Below are 11,419 nucleotides of genomic sequence, written 5' to 3'. Positions count from 1 at the left end.
CAACGAATGCCATTCTCATCATATGCTCCTGTATAGGGCAGTGGAGGGTCGGAAACTCTGTGTAACCCTCTAGACCTAGGTGGATACCAGAATTTCCCATTAAACTTGCAAGCTATTCATGAGGGTCCCTGTGCTGTGGGAACTATCTTTCTGTTATTAGTTTTCTTTTCTTTTTTTTTTTTTCCTCTAGGGTTATTGCTGGGCTGCTCGGTGCCTGCAGAATGAATCCACTGCTCCTGGAGGACATTCCCCCTCGCCCTTTGTTGCCCTTGTTGTTGTAGCCTCGTTGTGGTTATTATTATTACCATTATTGATGTTGTTTGTTGTTGGATAGGACAGAGAGAAATGGAGAGAGGAGGGGAAGACAGAGAGGGGGAGAGAAAGACAGACACCTGAAGACCTGCTTCACTGCCTGTGAAGTGACTCCCCTGCAGGTGGGGAGCTGGGGGCTGGAACCGGGATCCTTATGCTGGTCCTTCTGCTTTGTGCCACGTGTGCTTAACCCACTGCACCACCACCCGACCCCCCTGTTATTAGTTTTCTTATCTTTGTAGGGTTAGGGTTTAGGTGCTTAAATAGGCTAAGGAGCTAACAGCTCAGCCCTTTGTAATGCTATCATAAAAATCTCCATTGGGTTTGTTTGGGAAATACTGTTTGGCAATTTCTGACAAGAAGGGTTGTTTACAGTTTTCACAGGGTGATTACTGCAATTGCTTCAGTGTAGTTACAACTCAGTGTTCCAGTCATTCCTAATGAGAATAACATCCCCCCTATTATGCTACATCCTTTGCCAGAAGGAGTTCCTCCTTGAAGTAGTCCTTTTCCAACTGGGACCTTATCATACAACTTGGATAGAAGAGGGTGTGGCAGGCAGTTACAGACAGGAAAACTGCAAGTAATTACAAATGTGAAGTTATGACCTATTTTTCAGGTTTACACAATTTTTCCTTAATTTATGTGTTGAAGGCTATCTTTGGTCTCTGATTTCATTGTTTCTATGCCAAAACCAACCTTCCAACTTGGTTTCCGTAAAACTTACTTTAGTGAATGCTGAACAGAGATTTTTATACAGATGAATTAGTACTGACTTCTCAAAGCCAGAAATACCTGCTGCCTGAAAAAAGAAAATCTTCATGTCTTTCTCCTTTTATAATAATATCGTTGGTATCATCCAAATTTAACAAAAATATTATATGAAGCTGCAATAACACTTATTAGCTGAACTACAGTTTATGTATGACAAATTTCTTTATAGATTATGGGAGAAAAATATTACATACTATTTCCATAAAATTTTGAAATAATTTTTAACTTTGAATTAATTTATCACATAACTAAAGAAATATCTAGTAAGGACCTCCATCATGCTTAGCATTATTCATTTAATTGGATAGAAGCTTCATAACTCCTGTAATCATGAACACTCAACATCTTCAGAAGCAATTTCGATTTGGTGATTTGGTGTGTTTCTGAAGTCATTCTAGTTCTGTCTTGTGGTCCCAGGTGTTCTCCTTTGGTATTCCTAGTTAGGAGAGGAGAGGAGAGAAACACAGCTGCTGCTGCTTCGTAGCCCCACCTCTGGAAGTCTCAAAATTTTGAAATAATTTTAAAGTGAATATAAAATTTAAAAAAGATGAAATCGGGAGTCAGGCTGTAGCGCAGCGGTTAAGCGCAGGTGGCGCCAAGCGTAAGGACCAGAGTAAGGATCCCAGTTTGAGCCCTGGCTCCCCACCTGCATGGGGAGTCGCTTCACAGGCAGTGAAGCAGGTCTGCAGTTGTCTGTCTTTCACTCTCCCTCTCTGTCTTCCCCTCCTCTCTCCATTTCTCTCTGTCCTATCCAACAATGATGACAACAATAATAATAACCACAACAATAAAACAACAAGGGCAACAAAAGGGAATAAATGAATATTAAAAATTTAAAAAAGGTGAAATCATCTCTTACTTTACTTCTACTATTCCTGAGAGATGATTTCCTATAACACTGAAAGAGTCTCTTTTGTAGAGCGCATTATTTGGGAAAACTATTCATTTATTGCCTCCCTACCATCACAAGGGAAAATGTTGGAAGCCATGATTATATTGATTTTAATTTTTTAAATTTAAATATTTATTTATTACCTTTATTTATTTATTGGGTAAAGGCAGTCAAAAATTGAGAGGGCAGGAGTGATATAGAGTAAGAGAGGCAAATACACCACTTGCAAAGCTGTCCCCCTGCAGTAGGGGACTGGGTCTTGAACCTGGGTCCTTGTGCACTGTAACATGGGCTCAACCAGTTGTGCCAATGCAAAAGCCTCCTTATTTTAACTATGTTATGTTCACCAATTGTCATGTTGTACCTAAAGAGGTCCACAGTCAACAAATCCTCAAAGGAAGACAAAGACATCACCAGCTTTCCTCATCAAGGGCTTATGATCTCACTCTGTGGCACATAAGAGAAACGTTACCTTTTTCTCTTCAGACATAAAGATTTTGTTTTTCTGTTAGAAAACTAATAGTCATGACTGTTAAATCTAATAGGTGCCTTGAAACTTCTCCATTTCACCAGTTCAGGCTTCAATTCAGGAAGAAGTCCAATGACATTGAGTCATTGAAGGAATACCTACTGTCTATTTGCTTCTAGTTTTCAGCACCAGGGAATCTGTATTTTATTATTTTATTACACATGCTTCTCTTCTAAATAAGTTTATCTATATTCACCATACTCATTTAGTTGGTTATTGGCATATTTGACTTGCTGAGTGTTAAAAACACCATAGGAAATAAAGAACTTTAAGTTATAGAAGAGAAAGCAGAGTTTACTTGAAAGAAACTTATCTACATAATTCATGAAATATGGCCATATTATCCTACAGATAGTCATGTTTCCATGAATAGCACAACTGACAAATGCCCACTGATAAATAAAACACTTTTTTCTGTAGAGTCAGGGCCTCACACATGTGGAATTATATACTCGCAAGCCAGTATTTTCATTCAGATTCAGAAGCATAGAGAAAGGAAAAGACATCACAGCATCGGAGGTTCCCATGCCCTGTGGCACCTCTCATTACGTGCCAAGCTCTGATCATAGGTGTTTCACAAAACAAGGTATGTGTCCTACCCAGTGAATGATCTCTCTGGCCCAGGAAATATTTTTTAAGTAGAGTTATTGTCACCATTCAGTGTTTGCAATATTTCTTTGTTTAACTTTTTTCTTTACCAGACCACTACTCAGCTCTAGCTTGTGATGGTGAGAGGGTTTGAACCTGGGACTTCTGGTACTACAGGTCATGGTGCTTGCTTTGTCAGCACGTATACTAAAACTGGAATAATGTGGGGATTAGATGATCACTGTGCAAGGATGACATGCAAATTTGTTGAATGGTCCATATTTTTCTAAATGTTTACCAGTAGCCAAAAAAACTAATAAACAAACAAACAAACAAAAAATCCAACCCCATTAAAAAGTGAAGAGGGCAAAGGTGGGGGGATGGGTAGTGCAGTGGGTGAAGCACAACAGGCAAAGTGCAAGGACCGTAGTAGAGACGCTGGTTCCAACCTTTGGCTCCCCATAAGCACAGGGGTCTCTTCATAAGCAGTGAAACAGGTCTACAGGTGTCTGTCTTTCTGTACAGCTCTCTGCCTTCCTCTCCTCTTTCAATTTCTCTCTGCTCTATCTAACAACAACAGCAATGGCAACAGTAACAATAACAACAAGGACAACAAAATGGGAAAAATGGCCGCCAGGAGCAGTGGATCCATACTACAGACACTGCGCCCCAGAGATAGCCCTGGAGGCAAAAAAAAAAAAAGTGAGGCGAGATATAAGAAAAAATGATGAAGAGGTAGGTTGTACTTTGTCTCTGTAATTCAAAATAACACCAATATAAAATATTAGAGCATGCTTTGAACTGTGAGAAAATATCTGCTAACAGAAAGATTACATGTAGGAAGAGATAAAGGCCATTGGCAGATCTAGATTATGTATTCTTCTATATGGTTGTAAAAGTTTGCTTCACCTTAAGGCGATTGAGTCGTTAGATTTCATAATCCAAGATAACATTTATTTTAATGAGTCAATTTTCTTCCAAATGATGGATTTGATCTGCTATTTCCATATTTCATTTTACATATTTCTAAATACCAGGGTTCTTGAGAAGTTTGTTTTTATTTATTTATTCATTTTTTCCACCAGGTTTACTGTGGGGATCATGGCTGAAGAATAATTCTAGAAAGTATTTTTTTTCTTTCTTATAAGAGAGGGAGGGGGAGGGGGAGGGGGAGGGGGAGGGGAGGGGAGGGGAGGGGGAGGGAGAGGGAGAAGGGAGAGGAGAGGGAGGGGGAGGGGGAGGGGGAGGGAAGGGAGAGAGAGAGGGAGAGGGAGAGGAGAGGGAGAGAGGAGAGGGAGAGGGAGAGGGAGAGGGAGAGGAGAGGGAGGGGGAGGGGGAGGGGGAGGGGGAGGGGGAGGGGAGGGGAGGGGAGGGGAGGGGAGGGGAGGGAGAGGGAGAGGGAGAGGGAGAGGGGAGAGGGAGAGGAGAGGGAGGGGGAGGGGGAGGGGGAGGGGAGGGAGAGGGAGAGGGGAGAGGGAGAGGAGAGGGAGGGGGAGGGGGAGGGGAGGGAGAGGGAGAGGGAGAGGAGAGGGAGAGGGAGAGGGAGAGGAGAGGGAGAGAGGAGAGGGAGAGGAGAGGGAGAGGGAGAGGGAGAGGGAGAGGGAGAGGAGAGGGAGAGGGAGAGGGAGAGGGAGAGGAGAGGGAGAGGGAGAGGAGAGGGAGAGGGAGAGGGAGAGGGAGAGGGAGAGGGAGAGGAGAGGGAGAGAGGAGAGGGAGAGGAGAGGGAGAGGGAGAGAGGAGAGGGAGAGAGGAGAGGGAGAGGGAGAGGGAGAGGGAAGAGGGAGAGAGGAGAGGGAGAGAGGAGAGGGAGAGGGAGAGGGAGAGGAGAGGGAGAGAGGAGAGGGAGAGAGGAGAGGGAGAGAGGAGAGGGAGAGGGAGAGGAGAGGGAGAGAGGAGAGGGAGAGGGAGAGGGAGAGAGAAAAGAGTAAGGAGGAGGAAGGGAGATACCTGCAACACTGTTCTACTACTCATGAAGCTCCCCCTGCATGTGGGTTCTTGTTACTGTGTGTGTTCTACTAGCTGCAGCTCATTTTTGCATAGGTGTCAGGCATTTTCATCCATGCTTTGAAATTTCCTCAATATCATGGAATGGAGGAAACTTCCATTTCTGCCAGATTTTTTTGTTGAACTCAATTGAATGAGTGTTAAATAGGAATATTAAATTGTCTTAGACACATGGTAAGTAAAGTTCAGCCATCTGCGACTTGCTGTTGATGTTTTCTCAAATAGCAATATTTACCATATTTACTTTTGTTTTATGCATTTTGTTTCCTCTTCTTAGTCTAAGGGTGGTTGTATTCTGTGAACACTTTATAATATATTCATTTTTTTTCTATTGATCCTATCCATTTGGAGTAGATTTAAATGAGAAGTGAGGAACCTAATTCATTACATTTTTTTTTTCCACCTGGGTTATCACTGGGGCTTGGTGCTTGCATGATGAATCCACAACTTCAGGCAGCCATTTTTTTTTTTTTTTTTTGTAATGTGCTTTTGCTTGATTGAGGGAGAGAGAGAGAGAGAAAGAGAACATTTGAAGCACTGTTCTACAGTTTGTGAAACTTTCCCCATGCAGGTGAAAACTAAAGGCTTGAACCCAGGTTTTTGTACAGATGTTATAATTGGATTACGCATATATACCAACCTAGGTTATAAAGTGGTTAATTCAGGGCCGGAGAGTAGCACAGCGCATTAAAGGCACACAGTGTGAAGCGCAAGAATCCCAGTTCAAGCCCCCAGATCCCCACCTGCTTAGGGGTTGCCTCGCAGGCAGTGAAGTTGGTCTATGGGTGTCTTTCTCTCCCCTTTTCTATCTTCCCCTCCTCTCTCAATTTCTCTCTGTCCTATCCAACAACAACAAAAATTAAAGGAAAAAAATTGCCACAGGAGAAGTGCATCCAGAGTGCAGGCACTGAACACCAGCAATAACTCTGGAGGGAAAAAAAAAACAAAAACCAAAAATGATAAAGTGCTTAACTCTTCTCTTGAGATAACTTGCTCAAGATAGGTTGCTCAAATTAAGAGTGAACATAGTCATTCTTTCTTATTATTTTCCAATTTCATCATCACGTTATTGATTTACAGGGTTTTTGTTAGGATACATTACCACATCCCCCCAGTATGATTATCAACTCTCTCCTCAACCGCACCATCCTGTTATTCCACCCCCCGGATACACACATAAATCTCCCCAGCCAAGCACTCCTTTTTTTCTCTTGAGAATCTCTCTTTCATGTCTATGTTCTCTCTTCATTGTTTACCTGGATTTGGATAAATGTTCGATGTTTTACTTAGTAAAATTTTGTGATTTTTGACTCTACTTTACTCCCCCACCCTTCAGGATTTCTTGTTTCTCTTTCTCCCTTCTTCTTTCTCTTCTTGGCTATTCCACCTTTTGACACTATTTGAATATTATAATGTGACCATGGTGAAAATAATGCATTGCTGCTTTATTTGTAAAGTTCAAAGCTATAATAAGCCCATATTGCACTTACAGGTTAATAGGTATCAATATAGAATAGCAATATAATGGCATTCTATGCAGCTATAAACAGTGAAAGACTATTGATAAATCATTATGGGTGAAGCTCAAGTACATTACTTCTGTAATGGAAGTCAGACTTAAAGGACTAAGTAACGAATTATTCCATTTAAATGGAATATCAAGATATCAAACTTATGGATTTACAGAGAAGGCTCCAAGCTTCCTGAGGGTGGAGTTGAAAGCAGGAAATTGGGATTGAAAGCCATAACAAAAACTGTGTGAAAGGCTGGCTCTTTTGGGCATGATACATCTATTTCTATTACAGGAAGGAGGGGTACAGAGATGATAAATGAACTGTGCTTCTGATACAAGGCCGTTAAGCATAGCTTTGGTTCAGTGAAATAGCCCACTTATTAGTGTGCTGCTTTTCCATATGCCTGACCCAGCTCCTGCCACATTGAAGGGAGCCTTGGTACTGTGGTCTCTCTCTCTGTCTCTCTATCTCCCTCTTTGCTTTTATATTTAAAGAATAAGAAGAACGCATATTTCAGTAATTCTGTGCTTACAAATGACATTTAGAGAAACCCTTTCACCACCTCCAGTTCTATGGGGAAATATGCACAACTTGATGGAGTGACCTCCAACTTGCTCATAAGTTGGCAGACTCACTGTCATGACATCAAATTGGGTGGATGCCCAGTTGTGAAAGGCGGTAACCGGAAGGGTCAGTGAGGAAGTCTGATCTAAAATAAAGTTATTGGGCTGGAAAGATTTTAGTCCATGTACCACATGGGGAAAATTGTAGAAACTACAATGTTTTCTGGGGGGAAGAAGTACCCTGCCTAGGAGTAGTAAAATCATAAACTTCCAAAACCGTGAATCTGCAAGAAATAAATTAATGAATGAATAAAGTTACTTAGCTTAGCTGGGAGAGCACAGGACTTGAATGTTGAAGTTTCTAATGGAACCTTCTATACCTGGATGCTGATTGAACCTGAATGATTTCTTTCTGTCTCTGTCTTGTATATATGAACCTCTGTATAGACTGTGCTGTTAGAAAAGCAATGGTGAAATTTTCCTTGCTTTTTATGTAAAAGAATGTTTCATGACTTTTCTAACAACCCAGTATCTTATATGAAGTAAGTAAAATTGTAAATAAATTAAATGAAGTTATTGTGAGCCAACCCATGCTTTTTGTTCTTCAAGAATTCTGCAATGCGGCTATCATTATATATTTGGATATATATAATTACTTTTTTTTTTACTAGAGCACTGCTCAACTCTGGCTTATGGCAGTATGGGGAATTAAATGTGGCACTTTGGGGGCTGGGTGGTGGCACACCTGGTTGAGTACACATGTTATGATGCACAAGGATGTAGGTTCAAGCCCCTGGTACCTACCTGCAGGGGGAAAACTTCAGAAGTGGTGAAGCAGTGCTGCATGTGTCTCTCTGTCTCTCACCCTCTCTATCCCTCCCTTCCCCCTCGATTTTTGATTGTCTCTATCCAATAAATAAATAAAGAAAATAAACCTGGGACTTTGGAACTTCAGACATAAGCATCTCTTTGCATATCACTATGATATCTAATGTCTTAAATAAAAATTACGTACAAAACATCTTCCTTTCTGTTCTCCCTGATTTATGTAAAGACTCTGATAACTTCAGAATTCATCAGAAGACTCTTGGAATCTGGGACATATTTATTTTTATAGCAGCATGCATGTGATTCTCAAATCAAGTTATATAAAGTATTGCTGTTTGCCCCTGGGGAAAAAAGCCAGGAGAATCTTCCTAGACCCCAGTCACTCATGACTGAGAGTCCTCATAATCAGTCCAGTATCCAGCCAGCAGGCTCTTGTCTCTGCTCCTGTGTCAATGAACACTGAACAGAGACTTGCTTTCTGTTTCTCTTCCCCTTCATTTATACTCCAGCCCTTCTGGCGCTTTCCATTTGGAGAATCCTTTTCACTTTAGGACAGGGGGTTGGAGAATTTTGTCAGTCCTCCAAGCTAATCCCTTCTTGAACAGATTTACTGAAACAGGATGGACTCCTTCAACGATCCCAGAGCTTTCAGTACTCCTAGGTATGTTCTGCCAAACTCGGTTCTTGATGGTGCTCTTGATGGTGTTAATTCACAAGAGAACCTACCAGTGAGATTCCACAGGCGTTTTTTGACGGAGATGCCTCAGGCCAGGCAAAAACTCATTGCTATTGATGCTACCCATTCTCAGAGGACTTTAAAGGCAAAGAGTTCAGTCTTTCTCTAACACCGTAGTTAGCACTGAGAGAAGTCAAATACTCACGAGGATCCAAAAAATTTGTAAATTATAATATAAAAAGAAAAAAGCTTTTAAAATATCCATTATTATTATATATAGTATGTAGCTTTTCAATTTTTTTTTCCACCAGAGTTATCACTGGGGTTTGGTGTGAGCACAATGTCTCCACTACTTGCAATAACTTTCATTTTCTTTCTATCTGTTTCTGTCTCTCTCTTGCCTCTTTCTATTATAGAACCCTATTGATACTCAAAAAGTGTTTAAGAATTTTTTTGTTTTTAATAGTTTGAAGTGGTATGACAGCTATAATACATTATAGAAATGCATAAAGTATGTCAACATGAAAAATGAAATCTTATTGGGTCTCACCTTAAAAACAGATAAACATTCTGTTTTTTGTTTTTGACTTTTAAAAATATTTACTTATTTATTTACTTTTTTTGCTCTGTTGTCTTATTGTCATAGTTATTGATGTCATTGTTGTTGGATAGGACAGAGAGAAATGGAGAGAAAGGGGAACAGAGGGGGGAGAGAAAGATAGACACCTGCAGACCTGCTTCACTGCTTATGAAGTGACTCCCCTGCAGGGGGGTGACAGGGGGGGAGAGGCGGGGAGGTGGGCTCGAACTGCAATCCATACGCTGGTCCTTGAGCTTGGCGCCATCCGCGCTTAGCCCGCTGTGCTACCACCCGACTCCCCAGATAAATATTCTTAAGAAAGATGGAAGTTGAGAAAGAGTGTGATCATGTGACTCACTGAAGTGAGAACCAGTGGGAGAGAAATGAACCAGAGGGCAGAGTTATACAGAAATAGTTTTAGGAACATAAGGTCAAAGTTTATGAGCTAATCCACTTGATTGAAGGAACTAAATTTCTGCCTTCAGTCCTCTTGCCTATTGATCAGTCTCAGAGACCAATAATTGATTCTTCAACTACAGCAGTGAAAATAGCACTGGTCACTTATAGACCATTGAAAGAAGTTCAGAAGGAGACAGCATAATGGTTATGCAAATGACTTTCATGCCTGAGGTTCTGTAGTGAGAGGAACAGGGACCGGGTGTTTGTTTCCCCAACATTTAAAAAAAATCCATCATCCTTTATCTCAAAGAATTGAGACAGCATGCTTTTCAGGAATTTTAAATTTTATTCAGGAAAATTGAGAACATTCACATTAGGCCGAGAGAGAGAAAGAGAGAGAGAGAGAGACTGAAAAGCAGTGTACTCACATGGTGATCTAAGCAGAGAGAGACTTATATGATGATCTAAACAGAGAGAGCATGAGAGAGAGAAAGGGAGAGAGAGAGAGACTGAAAAGCAGTGTACTCACATGGTGATCTAAGCAGAGAGAGACTTATATGATGATCTAAACAGAGAGAGCATGAGAGAGAGAAAGGGAGAGAGAGAAAGAGAAGAGGCCCCTACTCATATCTTGATGGGATGCCCATGTAGGTAGAGAGAGAAAAGGAGAAAGGGAGAGAAGCCCCTAAAAGCTCCTACTCACATGTTGACCTGGGCAGACAGAAAATGAGCCATGCCCACAGGTCAAGCATTTAACACCAGAGACCCGCCTCTGCCTTTCCAAGCCACACCTGTCACCACTTCCATTTGCTGGGCAGCAGTTTCCTTCCCCCAGGCACACAGGTGTGACTGGGGAATATGTGTTCCTGTGGTGCAGCTGTGTCTGTGTCCCCTTAGGTACTTCCTGTGCCTCAACTTCCAGGTTCAATCCCCACCATTACCAAACTAGAGCTGAGTGCTGCTCTGGTGCCTTTTCCTGGGTCTTCCTCTCTGTATTTATCTTATTAAAAAGGAAGAAAGAGAAGTCAGGTGGTGGCGCACCTAGTTGAGTGCACATGTTACAGTGTGTGAGGACTCAGGTTCAAGCCCCCAGTCCCAACCTGCAGGGGGAAAGCTTCATGAGTGGTAAAGCAGGGACTCAGGCATCTCTCTGTCTTTCTCCCTCTCTGTCACCCCATTCCTTCTCAATTTCTTGCTGTCTCTATCCATTAAGTAAATAAAGATAATAAAAAAATTTTTAAAGTAGGCTGGGGGTATTAGCATAGTATTTATGCAAAAAGACTCTTATGCCTGAGGCTCCAAATTCTCAAGTTAAATGCCCTACACCATCACAGCTTAAGAGTGCTCTGGGAAAAAAAAAAAAGAATAGGTCAATACTTAGAAACTTTTAAAATTAGTTTTTACTACATATGTTGATAAGTCTGCGAATAACAAACCTCAAGTGAGATACTTCTTAAGTGTATTTATCATGTTTAAGGCCAAGAAGTAGTCAGTTAGCATTGCACCATGATCTTCAGTAACTCTTCTCTGAAAAAAAAAATGTCTACTTACAAAAAGTTCACTATTATGAAATGTGTCTGGTAATAATTTATGTAAACAGGTATCCAAAAACAGATGAGTGTCTGAGCAAGTTGTGGTATATATACACAATGGAATACTACTCAACTATTAAAAATGGTGATTTTACCATTTTCTTTTTTTTTAAAGAGAGACAGAAATTGAGAGGGGAGGAGAAGGGAGAGAGACAGAGAGACACCTGC

General features: G+C 41.2%; 1 non-coding gene across 1 annotated transcript; it reads left to right on the top strand.

Moving 5' to 3' along the window:
* The first annotated feature begins 3,278 nt into the window (after positions 1-3,278).
* On the top strand, positions 3,279-3,381 carry LOC132533243 (U6 spliceosomal RNA). The gene has a single exon (XR_009545141.1). It is a non-coding gene; the product is annotated as a U6 spliceosomal RNA (small nuclear RNA).
* Positions 3,382-11,419: the final 8,038 nt, after the last annotated feature.

This window comes from Erinaceus europaeus, chromosome 15 (genome assembly GCF_950295315.1).
Source record: "Erinaceus europaeus chromosome 15, mEriEur2.1, whole genome shotgun sequence".
Taxonomy (NCBI): Eukaryota; Metazoa; Chordata; class Mammalia; order Eulipotyphla; family Erinaceidae; genus Erinaceus; species Erinaceus europaeus.
This window is presented reverse-complemented; position numbering and strand designations above follow the sequence as displayed.